The sequence below is a fragment of the Anolis sagrei genome, chromosome 3, assembly GCF_037176765.1.
Source record: "Anolis sagrei isolate rAnoSag1 chromosome 3, rAnoSag1.mat, whole genome shotgun sequence".
NCBI classification, from domain to species: Eukaryota; Metazoa; Chordata; class Lepidosauria; order Squamata; family Dactyloidae; genus Anolis; species Anolis sagrei.
Window position 1 is genome coordinate 59,425,924 of NC_090023.1, and position 6,180 is coordinate 59,432,103.

A 6,180-nucleotide genomic window follows, 5' to 3' on the forward strand; every position below is an offset into this window, starting at 1 on the left:
ATATTCACAAATTCTAAGAACTGCTGAATTCTCACAGCTTCACAACCCAGAGCCCTAACTGACTCTGAACCTCTTCCCCGGGTCTCATCCACCAGACTAAACTACTTTCCCCAGAGTCCTTTCTTGACTCTGCTATTTCCCAGAGCCCTTAACTGGCTCTGCTCTTCTCCTCAGGGTCTCTTCCTCCTGACTGACTATTAACTGACGCTTTAAAACCTTTTATTCCTTAAACTCCGCCCACCTCCTCTGAGGCTTTGTTACCATGGCAACCTATCTCTCTCAGCTAGGCCCTGGCAACAAATGTAATACATAAATACAGATTCAAACACATTATAGATAACACTTTATAATAAACATTATAAATACAGTTTAAACACATTATAAATAACACTTTATAATAAACACATCTCTACACAGGCACTCTTGAGACAGTTGTTGTTTAACAAAGAACAAAGTTGTTTATTTGTGAGAACTTCAACAATACAGGCACTTAAGCTTAACGATTGCAATAATGAGTAGAAGTGTATGGTTACTGTAAAAACCGTTCAGTGCTTAGTTCCAAAACAACTCTTCACTCCCTCAGGAAACTAGCAGACTTCCCTCTGACTAGAATTCCTTTCCCTTGTATCTGTCTATTCTCTATACCAGCTATTCTACCTAATAGCTAACTGTCTTTACTAACTGACTAACTCTTGGCTTCTCTGACTTCTCTTCTCCTAACACTCTCCAAAACCTAACTTTCTTCTCCAACGCACAAACCCTGACTCAACTCTTCAAACACCAGACCCTGACTGAGCTGTCAGATTTTAAAACGCCCCCTTACAGGCAATTTTTTTTCTGCACACTAGCTAAGCTCCACCCACTTTTTCCCAGACAATTACAAAGGCTCTCCACATTTCCCTCCAGGCTGCTCCTATGCTACGCCCCCTCTAGGAAATGGGTACTCTAAAATGGCTGCCTCCTTGCACCATCTCATAAAATGGCTGCCGAAATTCTTGGGCCTACTTCCTGAGCTTTCCCTGGCCTAAAAGATAGGCAATTCATCACACATTCCTATCCTATTATTGTATTTCAAAATGTAATTTGATAGTGATGGAATCTGTTTTTGTTTTGAGATGTCCATGCAACAATTCCAAATCCAAATGGTAATAAATGTTTTTTAAACTTTTTGCTATTATTTCCTGTTATGATACATATGCAGTCCTACGTAAGTCCTTGTCTTGATATTATAGAAATTTTAAGATGTGGCTTGTCAGTAGAAATACTTTTCTAAAAGCAAAAAAAAAAATGCAGGGGGAAGATTTCTTTGCTCTGTATGATGAAGAAGATATTGGGCCCCTATGGGGAAGCACTCCAAAGTTTAATATGTCTGATGAGAGGAAAAGTCATGAAAAGGGGCAACAGAGGACTGAAAGGGTACCTTCTGTTGATAATTCCTCTTTACTTTACAAAACGATCCCCCCTTCCCCCACTGCTATCTTATAAGGTCTTTAGCAGTACTCACAAAATAAATACTTCTCATGGTCAGAACTTTCCCAAACTTTCTGAATGAATATGCTATATTTTGAATTAAATAATTAGAAATGCCAGCACTGTCATAATAATGAAGATTTATTTTAGAAGTTTAGTCAAGCATGTGTCACAAGTTCTATGCAATCATAAAATTCCCTTTTAAAGCGGAAGGGACTCTATTAACTCTAATTAAGGAGCCAGATACCATCAGGTAGTTATAGTGGTTTTCTCCAGGAACAAGAGCACACAAAGTTGTCCTTTCCAAAAGGAAGGTTTATCTCTTTAGTTGCGGTAGCAGTATAAACACAGTATATAAAATATGTAAAATTCTCTCTTTACAATCCTCCAACACACCACCCACATCAACTCTCAACAAACCTCATCAAACTAACACAAGTTACTACAGCTTATATACTGTAGACTCAACACTAGCCACCACAATCTTATTACAATGATACCTGTGGTTAAACTTGAGGCACTGATCCTGTTATCACTTAAAGAAATGTTGTATAACTTACAAACCCTGATAGTATGATGGGAGGTGTAGTTCAACATCAGATCAAGGGACACAATTTACCATGTTCTCTTTAACTTTTGAATTTACAGAGGAAAAGGTTTTAGGAAGTGCTCAGATAACAGAAAATGACACTCCTACATATCAGTATTAATTATTTGAAATAAAGAACCTCAGCATAATACCCCTAAAATCCCTTTCTGCATTTGTTTAATCACCAAGACAGGTTTATTGGTCCCTAACGATTCCTCCCTTCTATTTTTAAATCATTTAGTCATTTAGCTGTAAAATCTATTTGATTTATTCACACAAAAACAGAAGCAACTTCCTGTTCTTTGGGATAGTTGTTCTCTGTCATAAAACAAAGTAGAAGAGCACTAAAAGGGCAATATGTTGTAACAGCTCTTATAAATTCAGCATATTACCGTCTATCTATGTTAGTATTGTGATACAATATTAAAAAATCAGTAGAATATAGATTATATGTCATCATTGCCCTAACAAATTTTCCACGTCAATAAAAATAAATTGGTAGACAGAAAATCAAAATATTGTAACCTAGTAAACAATTTATTATGTAATTAAAAATTAATGGCTCTAACTATTTCTGATTAGATAATATTATCATAAATCTCATTATATACTTAGTCTTCTTACATCTAACTGTTCCAATGAATAGGAGCCAGAAACAACAACATAAATCTCACCACAAAAGATGCACTTCCTTTACAACTACACCTTACTTACAGGGAAAAAATAGTGATAACACAAGAAAAATCAACTTCTGTTGTGCAACTTTAGAAGTGACTTGCAGTCTCTCAAGTCGCTCCTGACACGACAAAAAATAAATAAATAGGAAAAGGAATATTAAACCCATAATGATAGACTTTGACATTCACAATACTACTCACAGCGATGACAGAGAAAATTAAGATTTCATTCTATTCAAGATCTAAGCATTTAGAGATTGTGGGAATGAAGAACTCTCTGAAAGTTTTCTAAACTTCTAAAATCCCCCTTTACTGTTTTTGAACTTTTGGTTGCTTTTAACAGGCATAAAGCCCTTTGTCTAATCTTCTCCAGAGGTTTAGTTTCCTGGAAAGGATTGCTTTCCAGGAAGAGTTGCCATTATGGGACTCCCATATGGCTCTCTAAATCTATGAGATTTTTAGTTGCCTTTCAAGAAAACAAGTTGGCAAACATTCTATGTCCTTAATAAAGTGGGTGAAAACTTATTTAGATCAAATATAAAGGTGCAAACATGTTTAAGAAATATTAGGAGTTTACTCAGGACTCTATCCCACCGGGGGGGGGGGGGGTAATGTCCCATAACATTATAAAGGACAATCTTCCAAAATTATCAGTTTTCAATTTTACCCCACAAGCCAGAGTACTCCACACCACTTCATTTTGTTTTGTTTGTTTTTTTAAAAGGAGCTGGGGGTGATGATGGCCAACAGGGGGCTCTGGCGTGGGCTGGTCCATAAGGTCATGAAGTGTCAGAAACAACTGAACAAATAAACATGTACTCTTTAAAAGTCCAAAGCGCTTTAGATCATGGAATGACATCAGTCATTTATGTGGCTTAGTACTCTTGCTCACTCTTAAGTTTTATTTATCCACCTTTGTATTAATATCTGAGGATATTTGGCACCTCTACTAACTATGGGCACTGTATTGTTGATGCTTACTGTGTTGTAAACAGAAAGAGTTACACAAACGTTGTAGGCTATGCATAGTAGAATGTATAGATTGTGCCTTAGTAATATGGGTACTGTGAAGATCTGAATAGTTCCTAGGTGAAAAATCTCTACTACTGCTTGGCAGAAAGCTATGCACAAATTTCGGCTAATATTGATGCACAACACAGGGAACATGATTAGGGGGACAAAGTGGAAGGTTAACCACTACAATGCTTGCATTGATTTAATAGAAAGTCTAGATCTATGTAGATCAAGGAAATGATTTGGGTTTTTTTTTACCCTGGGAAATGCTAACTATTAACTTTAGAATAGGAAGGAGTAGCTGTAAAGTGACAGACTATAAACCATTATTTCTGGTTTTTGCTGAGCCATGGATTTATATTATTTCACGCTAAGAGAATAGAAGCCAGTAACAGGAAGGCTTACTGGCTTCTATAGTAAAAGTTCTCTCTCTTCCTATAGGTCCTATAGGAATTCAATGCCTGACCTAATCACAGGTAGATCTTTTTTAACATGCTGAAGTTGGGTAATTTTATTTATGTGTGAGTTTTGAGCAATTACTTCCCAGTTAGAACAAGTTTACAAACAGATCGACCAAAATCGTTTCTGTTTTGTTAAGAGTTCTTGTGACCAAAATAATTAGTATTACTTCTTTGAAGCACCCATCAAGCACTTTGACATCCATTTATTTCTTCCATATTCTAGAAACATCAAAGTCATATCCAATCTGTTCTCAGAACAGCTACACTGAATTTTGCTGATTCAGTTCCAATCATAGGCCACCAGGTTTATTGCCTGAAGACACTTATCCAGGTGTCAAACAAAATTTTATTTTTACCTCTCTGCATTCTTCAGAAATGTAGGTGACTCATGCTCAGCAACATTCACTCAGACAGAGGCAAACTCCATGCTTTCCATTACAATAAATTATCCTCATTAGAGCAATTGTCATAATTTCTAAACATGCTATCAGTGAAGAAAAATAGCACCTCACTTTGAAATCTCTTGTCAAATTTAAATTAAGGCAAAAAGATTTTGGATTGCTAATGCAGAAAAAAAAGGCCTATATTAAAAACGCAGACTCTGTGCATTTTTTGTATTAAAGAAAAACAGCAAGACAAGCCTTGCAGTACAAAAGCAAGTGGGCCATACATTTTAAACCCTGGTTCCAAAGGATGCACAAATGTATATGTATCTTGAAAAAAAAAATCAGGGTATTTAATAATGGAGCAGTGTTCAGTGGAAAAGAGCACTGTTTTGAAGAAACGTATATTATACATAAAACATGAAGTGCATAATGAAAGTCTTTTTAAAAGTTCCTGAATGTGATTTAATGGATGAATACTGCTCAAAGCTAAGAGGGTTAGATGAACAGAACAATTTTATTACATTCTTCCCTCAACTATACAGAATAGTCTTATTAAGCTAAGGGAATAGCTGAGAAGATGACCTGCACTAGAATCACATCTGTACTGAGTTTTCTTCCCCCACTGAATGCTTCAGAGCAAAGACTATTGTCATGGACAGAAAACTTCACATCTGACTACCTCTCTAACCAAATGAGACAAAGACTGGATAACCTCCTTGAAAGAGGAATCAGGGAGAATTCATGAACAAATGATCATCTAGCAAAAATCAAGAAGGACCAAAATGGCCAAAATCATATGGCTATCTGTCTTGGTTCACCCCAGATAAAAGTATTGAGGCAATCTTCTAATTTTTGTATGGGCCACCTGCTGATTTATAACAGACCCATGGATTTCAAAAGAATTTTCTTAGACAAGGAATACCTTGGGTGGTTTTGCTACTTCCTTCCTCTGAAATACAACTTGTAGAGCTGGTATTCACTAGAGGTGTGCAATTTGGTTAAACCCCATTTTGTTTTTAGTATCCAGGTTTTGGTATAGCCCCATATCTGTTTTTCAGGAGCCTCCCGAATGTGATTGGTTGGAGGGATCAGTTTATCGATCCAGCAACCTAAAGATTTGGGAAGATCTGGCCCATTAGTGGCAATAGGAAACTTACAAGGCTTTCCTTTACATCATTTTTAGGGCATCCATCTTAAGAAACCAACTTTTATGGGATGTTTTATCCTTATATCCTTCAATAAAATCTGGATTAAAGGCATCAGACTTAAGAAACCATGTTTTCTGGAATCCTTTCTCCTTATATTCTTCAACAAGATTTGGGTTAAAGGGATCAGATTTAAGAAACTACTCTTTCTGGGATTGTTTGCCCTTATTTCAATGGGAGTCACATCAGCTGAAGGAGAATTAGCCATTCTTTAAAAAAGATATACATTGTATGGCAACTTTAGAAATGATAAGATATGTCCCCTACCCAACATAATGAAGCTCACCTCATGTGAAGGGCAGCATCTGTGACAGTTTCTTAAGTGTGTAGACAGTAAAACTGCTTATTTATTGCTTTTTTAGTCAAAAAGAAAGCCAA